The sequence below is a fragment of the Delphinapterus leucas genome, chromosome 18, assembly GCF_059928025.1.
Source record: "Delphinapterus leucas isolate spDelLeu-1000000601 "Yukka" chromosome 18, BTC_Dleu_Yukka2, whole genome shotgun sequence".
Classification (NCBI taxonomy): Eukaryota; Metazoa; Chordata; class Mammalia; order Artiodactyla; family Monodontidae; genus Delphinapterus; species Delphinapterus leucas.
In genome coordinates this window covers 16,901,225-16,926,348 of record NC_143146.1, presented here as the reverse complement: position 1 = coordinate 16,926,348, position 25,124 = coordinate 16,901,225, and positions in this window count along the sequence as shown.

Genomic DNA, 25,124 nt, shown 5'->3' with positions numbered 1-25,124 from the left:
CAGTATTTGCTATTCATTGTCCTTCCCTCCCCAGGTGCCAGGTATATTTAAGACTCGCTAGTAAAGAAGATCAGTGATAAATTTCTTTCTCAAATAGAATATATTCTATGCTTTCAATGTGTTTCTTGCATTATTTAAGCAAGCAATTTTTTCTAACTAAATATTTTATTTTTTTCATATGTATAGTTTTTTAAATCATTTAACAAAATAGAGATATTTATTATCATATACTTTCAAAACTAGTATTGCCTGCTGCCTTAAAACAAAACATATGACTCTAAGCAGAAGTAAATGGGTTTGAGTAATTGTATTTATGAAATTTTATATGTGTAGAAAAATACATACACCAGAAAAATCTTAAGAATGTTTTGCTGATATTGATAAATCTAGAGTTGCTTTTAATGTATATAATATCCCTTTGAATTTGATATAATTAATACTGGCATTAATTAAATGGCATACGAGTTAATAAATTTAACCAACGTAAGTGTAGTTTTGAAACTGATACCCTTTTGCTTCAGAGTTTCAAAGTGAAATCATTTCTTCTAAAAGAGATGAACCAACTTGGTCAACATGGATGCTAAAATTACAGGGAAATTTTTCTTGATACTCAATTCAGTTAGAAAGTTTTTAAGTAGTTTTGGAACAAGTTAGGTATGTGGATCTACTTTTCAAGAGCAAAGCTTTTCAAGTCTAAATACAGATCAAGTATTGTTGATGAAAATTTAGTGGCCGAACTGAGATGAACAAAATGATCTATGTTCCACTTAGCATTTTTGAGTGTTATTGAAAACTTTATATACATGCAAAATCATACACACATGAGTACATTGACTTGATGAGTACATCAAGTCCATTGCTAATTCCACGTTTTTAGCCCAAACATTAAAAGAGCTCACAGATGCTTTCAAATCTGCAATGATTGCAAGAAAATTCTCAGATGTGGATTGGGCATTGGCATAAACTTAGCTAGTTGGCATCAGCATTAGTAACAGGTGGCATATTAGGCAATGAAATTGCAAAGGCAGAACAGTTTGCATTTCCTGTGTCATCTCAATTTTTCTTTTAGTAAGTATAATTTTGGTAATTAGGAGCAAGTTTGTTTTTTCAATGGAATCCCCAAAACCCAAGAATATTTGTTCATTACTGTTAATATTTAAGTTTGTATAGAAGGTTTTTAACCTATCATTTGAGAAATAGTAATGGTGCCTTTACATATCCTATAACAGTATACAATTTTTTCACATACATCATTGTATTTTTCCCCACTACAAGGCATGGATCTGACAAGCTCAAAGAATAAAACCCAATTACATTAACAGCTTCTATCAACTAACTTCCTCATTGCTGTGCGCTTGATTTTAAAAAGTGTCACACCATTTTCACAATGTCCCATCTATTGAAGTTGTATTAATCCAAATAATTACAGTTGCCAACATTTAGAAAGTATCTTCTATATGATATAAATTTTTGTAATTTTCTTTGGGCAATAATATTTCTATTTGGATTATGACTTACAATGTGTTTTAGATTTATTGTTTATAGTTTATGTTTGTGTTAAAATTAGAAACACAAGTAGAAAGTTCTTCAGTATTATGTAAGTATGATTAGAAATAATGCTAATTATTCATAAAAATGTAAATGTTCCTTTTAATTTTAAGTCTAATAGTAAAGAAAAATAGTTAAGCACTGTGGTGATAAAAAAAGTATGGGTTTTGGATTGAGATAAAGTCTGCCTTTTATAATTCACTTATCTCTAAATTTTACCTGAGTAAAAGAGAGAATAGTTTTTACTTATAAGGTTGTGATGAAAATTAAATGGTTCCTTCTGAGGGCTGTGAGGGCAGGATCTGTTCCAGGACTTGCTACTTGGCTTGTAGGTGACCATCTCCCTCCTGTGTCTCTTCATATAGTCTTCCCTCTATGCATGTCTCTGTATCCAAATTTGCCCTTTTTACAATGACACTAGTCATTTTGGACCTCATTTTAACTTGATCACCTCTGTAAAGACCCTATTGCCAAATAAGGTTCATTCTGAGGTACCGGGGGTTAGGACTTGAATATATGAATTCTAGGGGTGGATATGACTCAACCCATAACAGACACCAACTAAAAAGGGCTTAACCCTGTTCAAGAGAACAAGAATCCAGATATTTGATATTGTTATTGAACCAAACTTGGACCTGCTGGCCCACCACACAGCAAAGCCAATTTACTGACACCTGGTTGTGGTGAAGGAAACTACAGTGTTTGCCTGCAGGGCACCAAGCAAGGGGTATGAACAGCTTATGCTCAAAAGACTGGAACTCCCCTATGGCTTTCAGGGAAGGGTTTTTAAAGGCAACATTTAGGGTGAGGGCTGAAGGATGCATGACTTTCTTCTGATTGGTTGGTGGTGAAATACTGGGGTGATGTTTTAAGAATCTAATCGTCAAACTTCTGATTTCAACCAGTCTGGGGTCTCGTGCTTGTGGTCAGAATGTAGTCACCATTCTCCACCTGAGCCAGGTAACATCTCCAAGATAACTGTCAGATTATTATGTATATCCCCTGAGAAGGAACTAGGACTCTGTTCTATTATTGAGCTATTGTTCAGGCTATCTGGCTTAACTGCTTGTCCTTTGTTTCTGCATTCCCTCCCTTCCCTAATTAGTAACTGCTTAAGCCTTCTCTTTGGAACACAAGAAAGGCCTAGGAGACTAAAGGCTTTTTTTTATAAAAAGCAACGGGGGACCCAGACGGGTTTTGTACCTGGGAGGACCCCACAGGGTCCTGCTCAGTTTCAATATAAGGTACAATTTATATCTGGCTTTTTCCTTCAGCAGGATGACTTGAATGCTCAGTTAAAGTTGTATCTGCATCATTTAAGACAAATGGCTACCCTACCAGAGTTAAAACTATCTATTGGAGTCACATTGAGATCTGTCATAATTCACAACCCTTTTTCCTTTACCATTTATTTTTGTACTTTAATTGCACTATAGTCCTATTCTTCCTTTCTCTATCTCTTTATAAATCACTCATACCTAATAAGATTTTGAATTTTCCCATTTTGGAGAATAAAATAAATTCAAAATAAAATGAAATACTAGTATTTAAGCCTTTCATGAACATTTTGGCTCATATCCATGTCATTGGTCTTAGTGACATCCAGTGGCCATGACAAGTCAGTGGCAGGACTTCAGGTCTTTCCAAAAGTATCTTTATGCACTTCTTATCTAAAACGTAGGAAAAAAGACAATATATCCTTAGATCCCTTATCATTTCAACATTAGTATAATAAAATACTCCCATGTCATTTCTCATCCATAAACTGAACTACCTTATATATCAGAAAAATAAAGATTATGACATTTAGTTTTATTTTACTCCACCTTCATTAATAAATTAATATCTCTTACCACTTAAATATTTAATCTACAAGTTTTTTTTTAAGTTCTAAACAGATATGGCTTCTACTATCAAGTAATATTTTGTTTTCACACATCTTTAGGTTAGAGTACTTTTATTTAAATAAAATTATCAAATATACTATTAATGGTATGTGTTATTCTAAACACTCAAAATTTTTCTTTCTAGGTTCTTTTGATCTAGGATTTAAAATATTACCTATTTCATTCAAATGTAATGAAAAGTTTTTGCTGAAACACGATTATTTAAGGTCTGACTAGGCCTCAGGTGCTAAAGTGCGAGACTGAAGAATCAGACTATAGCTCTAGTTTTTAAAAAGTCCACAAAATCTATGGTACAAATTTTTGTGCCTTGAGGCAAGTTATTTAGTTCTTTAGGCTGAGTTTCTGATAATAATGATGCTGATCATTATAGTGTTAAGCTAAGAACCAACCACAAACAATGATTACCTAGTACTTTGTAGTTTAAAAAGTCAATCATGCAAATTTGCCATAGGGAAAACCTAAGGGGAGTCAAGAAGTAAACCTTTCTATCTTTCTAAATAATAGGAAGGTAATCCATCTTAGCCCTCTTTTGTTATGCAGCACAAGGCTAGGAGCTGTGGCCTGATGGAACAAGCCACAGAGAACTCACTTAATGCATACCGGCAGTTGAATAGAACTCAAGAATATGGTACTTAAGTTTTACTGGGAAATTAATACACATATGTGAAATCTCTAAAAACGGTTTGGTTGAGTACATAATTAAATGTTAGGCTCTAAAAGAGTTATAGAAGTTGAGTAGTGGAACAATGTCAGTGGGCTGCAGTAATAAGAAAAGGCTTCAGGAGAAAGGAGTATTCATCCTAACAGAAGCACGGGCATTTGATTATCAAGGAGAAGTATGAAGAAAGGGAGAAAAGAGGCAGTTTAATTTAAGGCAGAGATGGAAGTAAAACGTGGAAGTGAGACACAAGTACATGGGAATGGTGAGGGAATGAGCTGCAGCTTTTGGGGGGGAGCGTGGAGGGGGAAGGGGGAAGCAGGACACTTGGGGGGCCAGTTAATATGTGCTTTGACCAAAGGCTGATGGACCTGATTACCAGGAGAAACAAAGAGTCATTACACATTTTCAGAACTCAATGACATGATACAAGCAGCATGACAAGAAATTTAAACTGCTCTTTGAACCAAAGATACATTGTGTTTCTTGTAAGGTGACCGTTAAAGAAAACCGAACGTAAGTTCATGAAAGCATAGATAGTAACGCTGGAAAGGAAAGAAAGATTTAAAAATGCCAAAGCACTAAATGAACCCAGTGACCAGTAGCCTGTGGAAGTGAGGCAGGAGACAAATGGGCCCCAGGCTGAGCAGCTGGAATCTGTTCCCTGTGGACAGATACTCCAAGATAAAGATGATGGCAGGAGTTGAGTCCTGCTTAGATAAAAGATAGAGACCACATATTTCTCATTCTTGAGGTCAAGGAGACCTCCCAAACTACACATGCACAGAAAGGTTCCTCAGGGCTCAGAGAAGGGAGGGGGCGCCAGACCATAATATATTCTGTCAACTTCCCAGAGACCCTTGTGCTGGAATCCATCTTGGCTAGAAGGTGCACATGCACACAGAAGAGGGCCCTGAGTCAGACCAAATGTGGACTCAGAGCCAGACAAAGCAAGATGATTGGCCAGAGGAAACCTGGAAGAACTGCCCCCATATAAGTGACTTAAACTACCCCAAAGGCACAACTCTTTCTCTGAGCCTGCCCGTGTGTCTATCTACACATGACTTTTTCCCTCCTAATAAACTCTTTACTTGTTTCACTACTTTTTGTCTCTCTGCTGAAATTCCTTTCTCCAGAGCAGACGAGCCAGGGCCTTGTCACTAGCCACTGGCCCTCCTGGTCTAGTGGCTAGGATTCAGTGCTCTCACTGCCACGGCCTGGCTTCAATCCCCAGTCAGGGAACTGAGATCCTGCTTCAAGCCTCCGCAGGCTGCGGTCACCTCACAGCCACCTGGGATCAGAAGGTACAGGTCAGCAAAAAGTAAAAGAAACCACCCAAGATACAGACGCTGTGAACGGTGCTGCTCCAAATAGAGAAATTTAAAAAATAAATACAAAGGGAGAGAGGATAAAAGGGGAATATTTTGATGGGAAAAGACAAAGCTTTTACATTTTCAAAGGAAAAGATCAATAAGTACCTAGAATTGTTAGGGATTTGGGACCAAAGGTGAGAATTTCAGGGTCGAAAGTCTAGACAAGATGGTTATATACTCCAAAGAGTAACGGAATGTGGAAGCCAAAGCCAGCTTGGGCGGGGAAGCTGGTGGAGAGAAGAATCGTTAAGGTTAGGAGAAGAAAAGTGAAACCATGAAAGGTCCAGAGATCTGGAAACAAGAGAATAAAGTATCTCAGATGTCAAAAAAATAGTATTTTGGGGGTTTCCCTGGTGGCGCAGTGGTTGAGAGTCTGCCTGCCGTTGCAGGGGACACGGGTTCGTGCCCCGGTCTGGGAAGATCCCACATGCCGCGGAGCGGCTGGGCCAGTGAGCCATGGCCGCTGAGCCTGCGCGTCCAGAGCTTGTGCTCCACAACGGGAGAGGCCACAACAGTGAGAGGCCTGTGTGACGCAAAAAAAAGAAAAGAAAAGTGTGAAGAGGGGCTTCCCTGGTGGCACAGTGGTTGAGAGTCTGCCTGCCAATGCAGGGGACATGGGTTCGATCCCTGGTCCGGGAAGATCCCACATGCCACAGAGCAACTAAGCCCGAGCTCCACGGCTACTGAGCCTGTGCTCTAGAGCCCGCGAGTCACAACTACTGAGCCCGTGTGCCACAGCTATTGCAACCCGTGCACCTAGAGCCCATGCTCCGCAACAAGAGAAGCCGCCGCAATGAGAAGCCCACGCACCGCAACGAAGAGTAGCCCTCGCTCGCCACAACTAGAGAAAGCCTGCGCGCAGCAACGAAGACCCAATGCGGCCAAAAACAAATAAATACATTTATTTAAAAAAAAAAAAGCCAAGGGACATCTGCTTGAAACATCAGAAAACTTTTGAGAGAGGATATATCTTTCTTTGAGACTTGAGAGAAGAATAAAAGATAGATAGATCAAATTAAAGTTGAGAGGTCTGATAGGATTGAGGTCTTCAAGAAAGAAAACAAGTCCTAAAAAGTTACAGAGAATAATCCAGGGAACCAGTGAGGGATAAGTAAAAGGAGTGCTGAGCCGGCGGACCTGGCCAAGTTGAGGCAGTACAGCAGGCTGAAGCAGGGCACCAGCTGCATGAAGTCGCAGGACTTTCTCTGGGAGCAGTCTGCAGTCTGCGAGCAGAAGGCTCACCATGGCGCCATCCAAGGCTGGAGATGAGGAGGGCCCACGAGGGAGTCGAAAATGCTGGCAGGAGCACTGAGGCAGCTGACCGCTTAGCATTGTACATGGTGGGAAGGACTCAACTTTGGTCTGCTGAGAGAAGCTTGATTTTAGCCAAAAAAAGGCCGGGATGAGTAATGTCGTAATTCCCAAAGCAGAAAGCAAGTTTCAACAGTTGTGGGAAAAGGAGACACAAGAAAATTCGCAGAAGAGCTGAATTTGACACTTCTGAGTGACTGGGAGAGGTGTTTTATGACAGGGGGTTCCACTCATGGTTGATGTGTCAGGGAGGTGGCATTAACCATGAGATCAAGGGTTCTGATAGTTCAGAACTTGGAGGTTGAAGAATGTCATTTTGTCTGAGAGAATGAAACCGTGAAGAGGTAGGCCATGAACTGGATTCTACTGGTTTGGGTAAATGAATTTTGATTTTTTTTTTTCCTCTGAGCAGCGGTTCTCAAAGTATGGGCTTCAGATGGGCGCCATCAGTGTCACATGAAAAACTGAAAAAACATAATTTCTTGGGCCCCACCTCTCTGTTGAATCAGAAACTCTGGGGATGAGACTCAGCAATCCAGGTTTTAACAGGCTCTCCAGGTGATGATGCATGTTCAAGTTTGAGAACAACTGTCTTAGAGAACAGAGCAAGGAAGATGAAAAGGATAGATGACAAGAACCTTATCTGTTAAAAAGTGGAGTGAGTGAGGCTTGATCAATATTCTGAAGCAATCATGTAAAACACAAGTAATAATGATAACCAAGCAATAAACACTTTTTTAAACCTTTTGCATTTTAAACCTTTTGCATATATTTGAAAGTTTCATTCAAATGTATCTACATTTTCTGCAGAGCAAAGGAAAGACCTATGGAACAGGAGAAAAGATTTGCAAACCATATTTCTGATAAGAAGTTAATATCTAAACTAAATAAGAAACTCCTAGACTTTAATAGAAAAATACACAAATAACCTGATATAAAAATATGGGTAAAAAAATTGAATAGACATTTCTCCGAAGAAGACACAAAAATGGCCAACAGATATATGAAAAGAGGCTTAACGTCAGGGAATTGCAGATCAAAACTACAAGAGTACCCCATACTGAAGCTCTATACCTGCTCTTCAATGACAATTTCATAAAAAAAAAAAAGATTGGAATGTTTACCAACTGTTCATAGAAAATAATTGAAAATTGCAAGAAGTGCATGCAAAGTTTAGGGATGCTGCATTTTAGCAAGATAGAAAATAAATAGTTCAAAGGAGAAGAGTAAAATGTAGGAAAGTATAACTCACAACATTATAAATATGAGGTTGTTTTGTGATTTTCTAAGAGCAACCTTTTAACAAATACATTCTGAGGAATCATGACAAGTTAGACATGTTACCAATTCCTGGTAATTACTTTATGAAAAAATACGATTCATTGTTAATATTTACACAAAAACAATTTTTACAGTGCTATTTGAGTTTAATTATTTAAATGCCAGACTAAACATGTTCTCTAGAGAAATCTCAGTAAAATTATAATTTCATTAGTAAACAATGAGGCCTATTTCTTTCTCTACTGTATACTTAGCTGTACTCTGGTGATGACCAAGATGGGAATCCAAGTAACTGACAAAGCCTGAAGCTTTAGGGGCAGCAAGCACCCAACTAGGAAAAAGGCAGTATATAAATGCCCTCACGCTCACCCAAGCCTATGTATTCAATTTAAATGATTCTTAACTTATGTAATATAAACGCAATGCCAATGAAGTCTCTTAATACATCTGTTAAAATATATTTATCTCAAAAAATATTTCAAAATTTGCTTAATTACAAAGGCAACATCTTTATGTTGTCTAAATACAGTCTGCATGCATTGTAGGAAGTAAGGAAATTCAGATAAATAATACCAAGAAAATTAAAATGCCATATTTCTACCATCCATAGATTGCTACACACACTCTTTAGACTAGACCTCAGTGTAAAGCTTCCAAGATATTTTGGTATCTCGCACACAAATACACACACCCCACATTTTTTTTCAGTTAGTTAACCTCTGTGTTTCCTTATCCATAAATTTTCATGTTACCTAATACATAGTCCATATTCTAATTTCCCCAACTGACCCAGAAATACTCATTACAGTTGGTGTATCTAAACCAGAACACACGTTGGCTTCTGTTTGTTTTCTTTTAACAGTCCTTGAATCTCTTATTTTTAAATCTAACACACTTGCCCCTTCTGTTGTTATTTTCCTTCACAGTATTGACTTGTTGAGGAGACTTTGCCAGTTATACTGAAGAATACTTCACCTTCTAGATGTGCTACAGAGTAACTTAGCTTATTCTTTTCTCTTGAATTTGGTTCTAAATACTTGGTGGATTCAGAACACACCATAGATGATGCAGTGCACATCAACACATCAGGAGACATCTGGATGACCCATCATTCATGACACTAAGACTAACCACAGAATTTAGGCCATGATAGTCAGATTCCTTCAAGTATAGCTACTTCTCTCCCTTGGGACTAGAAAGTTATCTCTGTGGTTTTACTTTGGTATCCTTCAAATATCCAATCCCTATCAAACCTAGTAGTCTTTACACTAATTGATAATCCTTGCCAGAACTGGTGTTCATTTAGGAGTTGCAAATTGCTGCTATTTTAAATCCTTCAAATTCAGAAAGTAAAATTAAACAGAATTATTATGGTTTCATTTACTTAGTGCTTACAAAGTGTCAGGTTCTGTGCAATGGTCTTTATAAGTACTGAGTCATTTAAACCTCATTCCAATCCTGCAAGGTGGGTAATATCTAGTTCATGGAGCCAATGAGGAAACTGAGCCTATTAGAATAACCCTCTTCAAGAAGTTAAATCATCTGTTCTTGCTAGCTGCTCATTAATGTTCGAGGGAGAAGCTAAGCCCTGTATCTGGCTGACTCTAAAGAATATGATATTTTCCGTTAAGTAACAATTTGCCTCCTCCAACCACAAATGTGTTTTGCTTTGGTTTAAAAAATTAATTCATTAATAATAATGTTAAAATGGCACTATGAAATATAACCTGTATATATTTGTATTTCCAGAAAACGAACAGTCTTACCCTATCAAGTGGAGGTAGTTTATGCTATCTCAGCTGAGTTCTCTCTGCCCCTCCTTCTCCCTCTTTAGCACTCAACTTCTAAAATCTCTTCAGTTAAATTTAAAAGAGTATTGGCATTTTTTGAAAATTTAAAATTGGGGGGTGGGAGGAGAGGTCAGAGGCAATGTTAGAGACCTTGTGAGGAAACCTCTGTTGGCTTATTTCCCCCAGAGTCACCAATGTGCACCTGGTATTAAAGAAGTCAAATTATTATACTGAGACTTTTTTGGATATTTGTCACAAATACTCTCTTCCATTCCATGACTTACTATTTCGCTGCCATTACGCTATATCCTGATGACCAGAAGTCCTTCATTTTAATGGTAGCGAATTTATCAATCTTTTTCTTGTATTTTGCACCTCTGTCTGTAATAAATCCATTCTTACCCAAAAGGCAAGAAAATATTGTCTTTGGTTATCTTCTTTTAAAAGGTTACAGTTGTATTTTTCACATTGAACCTAACTGGAATTATTTCTTTTCTTTTTTGGATATGGCATGAGTTAGTGATCCATTTTCTGCCTTATTATCTATTTATTTTGTTTTGATGATTGAAAGCTCAACCTTTTCCTCATTGAACTTCTAATAGACCTCCTGACCGAGTTCAAGTTCTATATTTGCTGGGTCTTCCTTTAAGATCAGTAACCTCTTGCATTAATCAATTTGTCTACTGCCGTGTATGTACTACATATTGTTTAAGTATTACAACGTTTTTATAAATCTTTCAGTTTGTTATTACATAAAAGAAACTTGGATAAGCGTGTCCTTTTCCACATGGACACACAAACACAGACATACACATAACAACTAAAATTTTGTTTGAAATGTTATATAAAATTTCACTGAATCAGTAGGTCTATTTGGGGAGAATTAACATGTTTAAAATATTTAGTCTTTGAATCCATGTACTTGGAAAGTATCACTATTTATTTGTTTTTCTTAAATATCCTTAAAAGTTTACTATTTTATGTATGAAATCCCTTTGTATCTTTGGCTATATTTATTCTTAAACACTGCACATTATTATAGCTATTGTAAATTGTTTACCTTTTCAAATTGTGTTTGTTTTTTTTTTTGTATTTTAATTTCAGGCCGCTCTTATTTCATGCTATACATAACATAAAAGCTGTTTCCAGTCAGATGATGTCAGAAGGCTATAGTTGTTGAAAAAAGAAGAGAAAATACAAAATCTCTTTTGCAGACCCTTTTGCTATTAGCTGAAGGTACTAGATATCCATAGCTATAGCTATGACTAAGGTACATGGCACATTAAAAAAAAAAATCCTGGTTCTACCATATTTACTGCTATGGTAGGTACTGGCACTACCATAGCACTAACAAAATTTTCACAAACCGAGATATCTGACTTCCATGTAACAGAAGTATGAATAGCAGATGGTTGTGAGGGAGCAATCAAGTTGTGTTTTCTAATTATATTTTATAAATGTGTAGAAATAAAAATTGCTTTTTATATATTGATTTTTGAATCAAACATTACTAAATTTCATAAAATTCCAATCACTTTTCTTAAGAGTTGTTTTCTGTAAAGACAATCATATTTTGGCAAATGAATATTTTGTTTTACCTTTTGTTATTCTTATATATTTGCATTCTGTTTTCTTTTACTATTGTCCTGCCTTGAATTGCAAGGTAAAATTAGAAAAGAAATTATAGTGGCTATCTTCGACCATGTTCTTACTTTTTGGGGAAACGTTTTCAATGTTTCATGATAAAATATGATATTTGTTGTAGGTTTTGTATATATTTATCATTTTCTAAGAATTCTTATGATTGGATACTGAGTTTTATTGAATACTTCCTTTGCATCTAATGATATTCTATGGGTTTCATTTTAATGTTTATATTACTTATATTAATTACGTGAATTACATTAATATGTTTCATGATGGAAAACCATCCTTGCATTAGAAAATAAACACAACTTGATAAAATGTATCATATTTTTATACTTGGCTAGATTTGTAATCTGTAATTTGTTGTTATATGGGGGAAGACCCTATAAGCAGAGGGAAGAGCAAGTAAAAGGCTCTGGGTACAAAAGTACCTGGCGTATTCAAGGAACTGCACGAAATTCAGAGTAGCTGAGGAGAGTCAACAGAAGAGTAGAAAATGCATTTAGAAGGATAACGCAGGGCTAGATCCTGTCAGACCTCGAAGGTCATATTAAGGCCTTGGCGTTTACTCTGAGATAAAAAGCAGTGTAGGGCTTCCCTGGTGGCGCAGTGGTTGAGGATCCGCCTGCCGATGCAGGGGACACGGGTTCGTGCCCCGGTCCGGGAAGATCCCACATGCCGCAGAGCGGCTAGGCCCGTGAGCCATGGCCGCTGAGCCTGCGCGTCCGGAGCCTGTGCTCTGCAATGGGAGAGGCCACAACAGTGAGAGGCCCGTGTACTGCAAAAAAATTAAAAAGCAGTGTAAGCATTTTAAGAAAATCTACATTTTAACAGGATCACTCTGTCTGCCGTGTTAAAAGGAGATAGGATGGGGTAAGGGCAGAAGCAGAGAGACCATCCGAAGCATACTACAAGAATGTTGATAAAAAATGTTGAAAGCTTTGACCATGTGTGGTAGTGGGGATAACGTAGAAGACAGTTGCATATGCATTTCTGGAATCCAGCGCTTGGGAGTCATCAACATTTAGATAATATGTAAAGCCACGTGAGTGAAGTAGATCACTTAGGTAGTAAGTGTGACTAGAAAAGACAAGATGTCCAACTACTCTGCCCTGGGACACTCCAATATGTGAAGATAGAGTAGATGAACAGGAACCAGCAAAAGACAATGAGAGCAAGTGGCTACAACTGTAAGAGGAAAACTAGGCAAGTGTGGCGTTGGAAGTCAAGTGAAGAAAGTGTTTCAAGATGGACATAGCGATCAGCTATGATAAATGCTACCTGTAAATCAAGATGATGAGTGAGAAATGATCATTGGCAATTGGTGGTCACTGCTGATCTTGATAAAGTGCAGGTTTAGTGCACTGGTATAGTATAGGAGGAAACCTGATTGCAGTGAGTTCAAGGGAGAATGAAAGGAGAATACAAGAAAGGGTGAGTCTTTTAGAGGGTGCTTTTATTTTAAAAGGGGAAATGAAAAGTGTTGTGAGAGCTGGAGGGAGACAGGGAGTCAAGAGGAAATCATTTCATGATGGTGGTAAAAAAGAAAAGAATCCTACCTGGATGATGTTCTGAATAATCTAAGAAAAGGGAAAAAATGATGATGTCGGAGGGAGATGAAAGAATTCCTGGATTATTATCCTTGAGCGAGTAAGGGAAAGTAGGATAAGGGCACACAACTAGAGCCAACCTCAGTGCAGAATGTGGAGGGTTCCTTCATAATAACATGAGACAATGTTGTCCCCAGGAGCTCAGCAATAGATACCTGGGTAGATGGGGTCTGAGCTCTTGGAAATCTTATTCTGATCACTTCCATTTTCGCAAAGAGGAAAGAAATTAAGTTATGAGCTGATAATAAGGATAAGAAGACATGTTGCAAGTAGGAAGAAATGGGGAGAAAATAAGAAGTGTGCGAAAGAGAAAATCAACAAGGAAAATGTATTTTGATCAATGGGCAGCATGAAGAATCCTCTTAGTTTAGAGATTATAAATTTAAAGTGAGATCGGTAAGCACATTTTGTTTTGTTTTTGTTTGTTTTTTGGTTATAGTCTGGACATAGAGTGTGCAGAGTTGAATTTGACCAATGCTTTGGTTTTACCGAGTGGGATAAAGAGCAAGAGAGTCAAGGGTCTGTTATGCGTTACTCCTTTTCAAAATTCTGTGGTTGGTGGTATGATTTCTAAAATTAAAAATTTATTTACAACCATCATTAAATCCAAAGAAAGAGTTTTTGACTTTATAATTTTCCCCATTAATAAAAACAAAAACTAACATCATGGGGAATAAGGAAATTATTCTCAAAAGTACTTTGAACCACAATATTGAACCATCATGACTGAAAATAAGTAACTTGCAGTATGAATGGAAATTTGCACTTAATATATCAAAAACAGTTTATACAGTGATAATAATAAATGATACAATCCTTTTGAAACCAAACATAAATTTTAAGACACTATCACAAAGAGATGATTATGGACTAATTTCTGTCTCTACCAATACGAAGCTACAAACTGATTTGTTTTCTATCTCAGAAATAAAATTTACTTTTCTTTGCACAGAAATCAAGAAGATGACATTCTTTTATCAGCATGCAAGAACGCATTTTAAAGTGATGAGTGCTAGAGGCAATGAATTTATTTCAAGTTAAGTTTTTATGTATAAGAGAAAGTATATACAAAATATGTATGACTTCACTTTTTTATTTTAAAATATATTCTTCTCAAATATCCTCTTGGCCTCTCTTGCCCCCTGGATCTTTCCCTATTTGCTTCACAGCAGCTGCTCTCTTGGCATTCCAACTTGACCACAATCACATGAACAATCATAGTCTAGGAGAACCTGGCTCTCCAAAGAATTTTTGAACCCAAGTGAAACCAATGAGAATAATATCTGGCTTCCCAAGTGGCTGCCAAAGGGGCCAAATAGCGCAACCTAGAAGAACAAGGGAATTGATACTTCATGTGGTGAACTTTGACCAATAGGGACAGGAGACAAAAAGAAGTCAGTCAGATAAACTCCCTCTCCTTCTTCCCCAAGGTTTTACTCTGAGCCAGTTTCTCTGTTGACCCTGCCTCGAGGAGATGACCTATAAGGCACAGCAGGCCTCCCACCAAGCAGCCAGCTGTATCTGTTGCAGTACAGCATGAAACAGGGCTAGCACCATACTACATCACCTTCCACAGCACCTGTCTAGCCTTCCCTGCCTCACTTCCCTTTGCCCTCACTCTCATTTGCTAGAACTGCACCTCACACAGCATCAGCACTTAATCCTTGCATTTGACTCGATTTTCAAGAGCTCATAGGCTAAACCAAGAGAAAGCAGCGTCCAAAACACATGGACAGTAGAGATTTTACATAGCAAACATTCATGTAATCACCATCCAAGTTAAAAATTAAAGCATACTTTAGAGGCTTCTGCTTGTGCCCGTCACCAAATACATAAAGATAGTCATTATTAAATTAACATAAATGTAAGTCTAAGCCCATTCCCATTGGAGCAGCAGAAAGTGAAGTCTCTATTATTCTTGGGGCTTCAATTCTCTTCTACTTGGGGGGGAAAAAGGTGCAAAGAGTGAATCTCTTTAATCACAGGACACACGAACTTTACACACTCTGTTGACATGGAGATTTTCTCCCTGTTCTCTAGTTTCCTTATAAAAGCACTGTCTCTATCTGAAACACCTAGCAAAGTTGCTTAAATGGCTCAGGTTTTTGTGGAACAAAAGCCAGAAAAGTGAGTGTTTTGCAGGCCATGTCTGCTTAAATCCATTTATGTCCACTAATCACAAATGTCCTCAAAAACAAAGCAGTACAAAACTACTTGTAAAACAAACTCTCAACAATATCTGTAAAACTAGAGAGGAGAAAATATGGGTGTTTTGTATAAAAATCCAGCACTGTTTACGATTTAAAAAAAAAAAATTCTAATGCACAGGAAAATGAGTAAATTAATTAGTTGACTTGTTCTACTTTGTGGTATTCAGCTTAATTTTAACTTTGTAAATTCAGAGTTCCTCATTTGATTTACAATCAACAAGACTAGAAATTGTGTCCATTTTATTATTTTAAACTTTTTGTTGTGTATTATGACATACTTACAAAAGTGCATTAAGATATGTTTTGTGTATTGAATTATTATAAAATAACCCCCCGTGAAAACAGATGAAGAAATAGAACATTGCCAGTGACTTTCGGAAACCCCCAGTACACACCCTCTCTCACACTCTCTCCCATATTCCTTTTCTTCCTTTTCTGTATGCTTGTAGGGATGCATCTCTAAACACAGCGGTTTAATTAACCTATTTTTGAAACTTATATAAATGGATTTGAATAGTACATATTTTCTGATTCTGGATTCTTTCAACAGTATATTATACATCTGTTTTATTCTATGTTTTTGCCTTTAGCTTAAGTTCATTTGTTTTCCTGAATAGTATTCCATTGTAATTATAAACCACAATTCATGTGCCCACTCTATAATAGACATTCGAATTATTTCCAGCTTGGGGCTCTTTGAGTAATGTTACTGTAAAGATTTGTGTATGTGTCTTCTAGGGAAAATCTGCATGTACCTCTGCTGGAAAAGTTCCTAAGCATAGAATTTATGGGTAATAAGGAATGCATATCTTCAATTTAATTGTTAAGACAAACTGGTTTCCATAGTGGTTGCACCAGTTTACACTTCCACCAAAGCTGTATGAAAGTTCCTATTGTTTCATTTTTTTGGCAAAAAAAAAAAAAAAAAAAGCCTGGCATTTTCTGGCTTTTTAAAATTTTAGCCATTCTGGTGGGGTCTAATGGGATCTCACTGTGGTTTTATTTTATGCTTCCCAATTACTATTAATAAAATAGCACCACATATTCTGTTGTATAATGATTGCATAATGTGGATATTTTCTTTTACAACATGCCTGTTCAAATTTGTTGCCCAATTTTCTACCAGATATTTTTTTCCTTATTGGTTTTTATGAATTACTTAGAAATCTGGGCCATTTATAGTTAAATGGGTCACAAATATCTTTTTTTATTTGGTTTAATATTCACTTTCTTAAATGGTTATTTTAAGGAATGTAAGCTTTTACATTTAATACAGTCAAAATTATACATTTCTTAGAGTTTTTTCTCTTCTATTCTATTTTCCTAATCCTCCAGTACAATATTGAAGATAAATGGTAATAGCAAATATCCCTGCCTCATTTCACTCCCAAACTGAAAGCTATCAACATTTTGCCATTAAGTATGGTGCTGGCTTCAGGGATCGGGGTTTATCATATTAATGATGTTCCCTTCTATTCTTAATGTTATAGAAGTTTTTTCATGACTAAATGTCTAATATCAAAAGCTTTTCTGTAGCTATTTCAGCAGCTATATTTTTCTCCATCATTTTTGTTCACAGGAGGACTATAGGGAATACTGTAGGGTATGTTTACTATTGAACAAACTTTGCATCCCTGAAAAAATATTGTATAGCCAACCTTTTACATGGTATACAATTATATGTTGCTGGATTCAGTTTGTTGGTATTTTAGTTAGAATTGTTCCATCAGTATTCATGACTCAAATGAGTGGAAGAGACATTAGTCAATAATGTTCCTGTAAGTTTTGTTCTCCAAGTTATGTTGAGCTCATCAAAAGAGCTAGAGGATGTTTCATACTTTTCAAGTGTCTAGAAGAATCTGTATATATTTGGTATTCTTTTTTCCTAAAATGTCAAGAACGGCTCCTTCTCTGAAAATCTGTCCTTGAAATTCTGGTCACCTCAGCCTCACTGGAATCCAATCTCTTTTTCCTCAACACAGAGAGATGGGCATGATCTGATCTGGATACCCTTCCCAATAGGAAGATAAATCTATTCTCTGTTACTCCATCATGACTGGAGCACAAATCAAAATATACAATAATTTGATGGACATTATTTTGTGCATTAAACCTTTGTCAAGAAATTATCGATAATTTTTTGGAAAGGAGCTTTCTCTCATTATTCTCTGTAAAGGTAAAAGAGAAGATTCATTTCATCAGAGGTCTCAAATTTTCTAGCACAGGAATAAGCAATTTAATCTCCTAACTTCTGTGCTATTCTGTCTTTCCTTTTGTCTTGCTATCCTTTCTTAAGACAATTGAATGTGTTTTTAATGAAATTTCTAACCCAGAGAGAATCTTGAAATTTTTTAGATATTATAATTTAAAATACTTTTATTATATTTTTCTAGATTTTGCTTTTTTCCTTAAATCAATTTTCATTATTTATATTTTTCCAGAATTAAATTACACTCTTCCACTCATTTAGAATTTATTTTTTTAAACATTTTTACTAATCATAACACATGCTTTTGAAAACAATATTAGACAAGACTCAAAAAAAGTTTTAATTTTTTTCTGATTAGTTATGTCTGTTCTGCTTCCAAATGTATTTTCTGCACTCTCTTTCTAAATTGATTAGACTCACCAGAAAATATTAGTTTAGTTGATATTTCATACTTATGAGAAAAATCAACTCTTGGAATTACTCATTGCTTAATATACATTTCTTTTTTTTTAATTTACTTAATTTTTTAAATATTTCTCTTACATTGCTGTTTAAAATTTTCTCATGATTCTTCACTTTAATAATTAGTTTATTTATTTTCATTCTTTCCACAAACATATAGAAAATATTTTCACTATGAATTTAACTCTCACTCCCTCTTGCAAGAGCACCAGAATCACAACTAACTTCTGAACAATCATTGACAGGAAGACACTGGAAATCACCAAAAAAGATACCCCACATTTAAAAACAAAGGAGAAGCCACAATGAGACAGTAGGAGGGCACAATCACAATAAAATCAAATCCCATAACTGTTGGGTGGGTGACTCACAAACTGGAGAACACTTATACCAAAGAAGTCCACCCACTGGAGTGAACGTTCTGAGCCCCACGTCAGGCTTCCCAACCTGGGGGTCTGGCAATGGGAAGAGGAATTCCCAGAGAATCAGACTTTGAAGGTTAGTGGAATTTGATTGCAGGACTGCAACAAGACTGGGGGAAACAGAGACTCCACTTTTGGAGGGCACACCCAAAGTAGTGTGTGCATCAGGACCCAGGGGAAGGAGCAGTGACCCCATAGGAGACTGAACCAGACCCACCTGCTAGTGTTGGAGAGTCTCCTGCAGAGGCAGGGGGTGGCTGTGGCTCACCACAGGGACAAGCTCACTGGCAACAGAACTTCTGGGAAGTATTCCTTGGCATGAGCCCTCCCGGAGTCTGCCATTAGCCCCACCAAAGAGCAGGGTAGGCTCCAGTGCTGGGTCGCCTCAGACCAAACAACCAACAGGGAGGGAACTCAACCTCACCCATCCAGAGACAAGCAGATTAAAGTGTTACTGAGCTGTGCCCACCAGAGCAACAGCCAGCTCTACCACCACCAGTCCGTCCCATCAGGAAGCTTGCACAAGCCTCTTAGATAGCCTCATCCACCAGAGAGCAGACAGCAGAAGCAAGAAGAACTACAATCCTGAAGCCTGTGGAACGAAAGCCACATTCACAGAAAGATAGACAAGATGAAAAGGCAGAGGACTATGTACCAGATGAAGGAACAAGATAAAACCCCAGAAAAAACAACTAAATGAAGTGGAGATAGGCAACCTTCCAGAAAAAGAAATCAGAATAATGATAATGAAGATGATACAGGACCTCGGAAAAAGAATGGAGGCTAAGATCGAGAAGATGCAAGAAAAGGCCTAGAAGAATTAAAGAACAAGTAAACAGAGATGAACAATACAATAACTGAAATGAAAAATACCCTAGAAGGAATCAACAGCAGAATAACTGAGGCAGAAGAACAGATAAATGACCTGGAAAACATTGGTGGAATTCATGGCCATGAATTCCAGAATGGTGGAATTCATGGCCATGGAACAGAATAAAGAAAAATGGTGGAATTCATGGCCATGGAACAGAATAAAGAAAAAAGAATGAAAAGAAATGAAGACAGCCTAAGAGACCTCTGGGACATTAAATGCAACAACATTTGCATTATACGGGTCCCAGAAGGAGAAGAGAGAGAGAAAGGACCCAAGAAAATATTTGAAGAGATTATAGTTGAAAACTTCCCTAACATGGGAAAGGAAATAGTCACCCAAGTCCGGGAAGTGCAGAGAGTCCCAGGCAGGGTAAACTCAAGGAGAAACATGATGAGACACATAGTAATCAAACTGACAAAAATTAAAGACAAAGAAAAATTATTGAAAGCAACAAGGGAAAAACGACACATAACATACAAGGGAACTCTCATAAGGTTAACAGCTGATTTCTCAGCAGAAACTCTACAAAGCCAGAAGGCAGTGGCATGATATATTTAAAGTGATGAAAGGGAAGAACCTACAATCAAGATTACTCTAGCTGGCAAGGATCTCATTCAGATTTGAGGGAGAAATCAAAAGATTTACAGACAAGAAACAGCTAAGAGAATGCAGCATCACCAAACCAGCTCTACAACGCATGTTAAAGGAACTTCTCTAAGTGGGAAACACAAGAGAAGAAAAGGAACTACAAAAACAAACCCAAAACAATTAAGAAAATGGTAATAGGAACATACATATCAATAATTACCTTAAATGTGAATGGATTAAATGTTCCAACCAAAAGACACAGTCTTGCTGAATGGATACAAAAACAAGACTTGTATATATGCTGTCTACAAGAGACCCACTAGGGACACATACAAACTGAAAGTGAGGGGATGGAAAAAGATATACGAGGCAAATGGAAATCAAAAGAAAGCTGAAGTAGCAATACACATATCAGATAAAATAGACTTTAGAGAATGTTACAAGAGACAAGGAAGGACACTACATAATTATCAAGGGATCAATCCAAGAAGAAGATATAACAATTATAAATATATATGCACCCAACACAGGAGCACCTCAATACATAAGGCAAATGCTAACAGCTATAAAAGAGGAAATCAACAGTAACACAATAATAGTGGGGGACTTTAACACCTCACTTACACCAATGGACAGATCATACAGACAGAACATTAATAAGGAAACACAAGCTTTAAATGACACAATAGACCAGATAGATTTAACTGATATTTATAGGACATTCCATCCAAAAACAGCAGATTACACGTTCATCTCAAGTGCACATGGAACATTCTCCAGGATAGATCACATCTTGGGTCACAAATCAAGCCTTGGTAAATTTAAGAAAATTGAAATCATATCAAGCATCTTTTCCAACCACAGTGCTATGAGATTAGAAATCAATTACACAGAAAAAAATGTTAAAAACAAAAACACATGGAGGCCAAACAATATGTTACTAAATAGCCAAGAGATCACTGAAGAAATCAAAGAAAAATCAAAAAATACCTAGAGTCAAATGACAATGAAAACATGATGATCCAAGATGTGTGAGATGCAGCAAAAGCAGTTCTAAGAGGGAAGTTTATAGCAATAAAAGCCTACCTCAAGAAACAAGAAAAATTTAAAATAAACAATCTAAACTTACACCTAAAAGAACTAGAGAAAGAAGAACAAACAAAACCCAAAGTTAGCCCTTCCCTGGTGGCACAGTGGTTAAGAATCCACCTGCCAGTGCAGGGGACACTTGGTCTGGGAAGATCCCACGTGACCCGGAGCAACTAAGCCCGTGCGCCACCACTGCTGAGCCTGTGATCTAGAGCCGTGAGCCACAACTACTGAGCACACATGCCACAACTACTGAAGCCCACGCACCTAGAGCCTGTGCTCCACAACAAGAGAAGCCACCACAATGAGAAGCCTGCACACCACAATGAAGAGTAGCCCCTGCTCGCCACAACTAGAGAAAGCCCATGTGCATACAGCAACAAAGACCCAACACAGCCAAAGATAAAATAAATAAAATAAAATAAATTTTTTAAAAAAAGCAACCCAAAGTTAGTAGAAGGAAAGAAATCATAAAAATCAGAGCAGAAATAAATGAAATAGAAACAAAGAAAACAATAGCAAAGATCAATAAAACTAAAAGCTGCGTTCTTTGAGACGATAAACAAAGTTGATAAACCTTTAGTTAGACTCATAAAGAAAAAGAGGGAGAAGACTCAAATCAATAGAATTAGAAATGAAAAAGGAGAAGTAACAACTGACACTGCAGAAATACAAAGCATCCTAAGAGACTACTACAAGCAACTCTATGCCAATAAAATGGACAACCTGGAAGAAAAGGACAAATTCTTAGAAAGGTATAACCTTCCAAGACTGAACCAGGAAGAAATAGAAAATACGAACAGACCAATTACAAGTCATGAAATTGAAACTGTGATTAAAAATCTTCCAACAAACAAAAGTCCAGGACCAGATGGCTTCACAGGTGAATTCTATCAAACATTTAGAGAAGAGCCAACACCCATTCTTCTCAAACTCTTCCAAAGAATTGCAGAGGAAGGAACACTCCCAAACTTATTCTACGAGACCACCATCACCTTGATACCAAAAGCAGACAAAGATACTACAAAAAAAGAAAATTACAGACCAATATCACTGATGAATATAGATGCAAAAATCCTCAAGAAAATACTAGCAAACAGGATCCAACAACACATTAAAAGGATCATACACTATGATCAAGTGGGATTTATCCCAGGGATGCAAGGATTCTTCAATATATGCAAATCAATCAATGTGATACACCATATTAACAAATTGAAGAATACAAACCATATGATCATCTCAGTAGATGCAGAAAAAGGTTTTGACAAAATTCAACACTGATTTATGATAAAAACTCTCCAGAAAGTGGGCATAGAATGAACCTACCTCAACATAATAAAGGCCATATACAACAAACACACAGCAAACATCATTATCAATGGTGAAAAACTGAAAGCATTTCCTCTAAGATCAGGAACAAGAGAAGGATGTCCACTCTCACCACTATTATTCAACATAGTTTTGGAAGTCCTATCCACAGCAATCAGAGAAGAAAATATAGATCAATGGAACAGTATAGGAAACCCAGAGATAAACCCATGCACCTATGGTCAACTAATCTATGACAAAGGAGGCAAGGGTATACAATAGAGAAAAGACAGTCTCTTCAATAAGTGGTGCTGGGAAAACTGGACAGCTACATGTAAACGAATGAAATTAGAACACTCCCTAACACCATACACAAAAATAAACTCAAAATGGATTAGAGACCTAAATGTAAGATCAGACACTAAAACTCTTAGATGAAAACATAGGAAGAACACTCTTTGACATAAATCACAGCAAGATCTTTTTTTGACCCATCTCATAGAGAAATGGAAATAAAATGAAAAATAAACAAATGGGACCTAATGAAACTTAAAGGCTTTTGCACAGCAAAGGAAACTATAAATAAGATGAAAAGACAACTCTCAGAATAGGAGAAAATATTTGCAAACGAATCAATGGACAAAGTAATAATCTCCAAAATGTATAAACAGCTGATGCAGCTCAATATTAAAAAAACAAACCCAATCATAAGACGGGCAGAAGACCTAATTAGACATCTCTCCAAAGAAGACATACAGATGGACAAGAGACACATGAAAAGTGACTCAACATCACTAATCATTAGAGAAATACAAATCAAAACTACAATGAGGTATCAGCTCCCACCAGTTAGAATGGGCATCATCAGAAAATCTACAAACAACAAATGCTGGAGAGGGTGTGGAGAAAAGGGGACCCTCTTGCACTGTTGGTGGGAATGTAAATTGATACACCCACTATGGAGAACAGTATGGAGGTTCCTTAAAAAACTAAAAATAGAATTACCATATGACTCAGCAATCCCACTACTGGGCATATACCCAGAGAAAACCATAATTCAAAAAGACATATGCTCCCCAATGTTCATTGCAGCACTATTTACAATAGCAGGTCATGGAAGCAACCCAAATACCCATCGACAGAAAAATGGATAAAGAAGATGTGGCACATATATACAATGGAATATTACTCAGCTATAAAAGGAATGAAATTGAGTCATTTGTAGAGATGTGGAAGGACCTAGAGACTGTCATAGAGAGTGAAGTAAGTCAGAAAGAGAAAAACAAATATCGTATATTAATGTATATACGTGGAATCTAGAAAAATGGTACAGGTGAACTGGTTTGCAATGCAGAAATAGAGACACAGATGTAGAGAACAAATGTATGGACACCAAGGGGGGAAAGCAGGGGGGTTGGCGGTGGTGGGATGAATTGGGAGACTGGGATTGACATATATACACTCATATATATAAAACAGATAACTAATAAGAACCTGCTGTATAAAAAATAAATAAATAAAATTCAAAAAAAACCCAGAATAATTTGCAGCCAACAGAAAAAAAAAGGAATTTACCTCTGAGTGTTGTGTTAGCACTGTCACACATTTTGAATAACAATATCTTAATTGTTATTGACTATATGCCATTATCTGTGATTTAGTTTAAGCTCTGCTTATAAGCAGTGCAAAAAGGGCGTATTTATAAATACAAGATCACTGCGTTTTTCTGTTTGTCATTTATTTTTTGATTTGTTGAACTGAAATTAGAAACTCTCCATACTATTACTGGAAGTGGCTCTCAATGTGCTAATCCTGATTAATTTTGAATTTAATGATTATTTTGAATTATATGCTCAATTCATTGCACAATATATAAATCCAAAATTATATACCTCTGTGTTAATTAATTTTTTATACTATAACAATTCAATCCTTAAGGTCTTTATTTTTGCTAATATAATATTCCCTTGACCAAGAGTGCAATATTAAATTATCTCACTATAATCATGCCCTTATATGTTCTACTTGCATTACTGATCTGATTGTTCTTCTTATTTGTGACATTGCCTTTGTAATTTAGAATAAAGTGACATTTATTCCCTTATTTTTATTGTGTACTTTACCTTATTTCAATATATAATTACACATTATACCCATTAGGTTTCAAGTAGGAAATAAATGACACAAATTGAACAATTTTAAGCAGGCTTAGTTAAGGGACTATTTTTTTTTTTAAAGGGTTGGCAGGGGAGGAAAACCATAAAGGACAGTGCAGACTCCAGAACTAGTAAGAGCAAGTTACCATCCCAGATCTGAAGGAAGAGAGGGCTGCATGCAGAGAGGGCACTGGCCAACACAGCCATTATCTTCAGTGGAGGTTCCCAGCCAGCTTCCAGCAACCCTGTACAAAATGAGGGTCTCTTCCCGCTCTCACTGCCTGATCTTTTGGCTATAAGGATAAGAAATCATTCCTTAATAAGCTAAAGTTGTGTGTAATTGCTCTTTATCCAAGAAATAGATAAAAACTCACAAGTGTTTATCCATTCAAATCCAGCTCAAGAACTGCATCCTTGAAAACTGTCTTTGAACTAGGGAATTGTTTTAATCACTATTATTCCACCACTGAACTTTATATATTAATTTTCTTATTACACTTAACACATGACATTAATTTTTTATTTTTATCTTTTTTTATACAGGATAAATTCCTTGACAAGAAGACTGCTTTATTTGCCTTATTTTTATTATGTAAAAATAATCTCGGGATGGAAAACAATTATTTTCTGAGAGCATACCCTAGATTGAAGGAAAACACACTATATATGTGACATCCA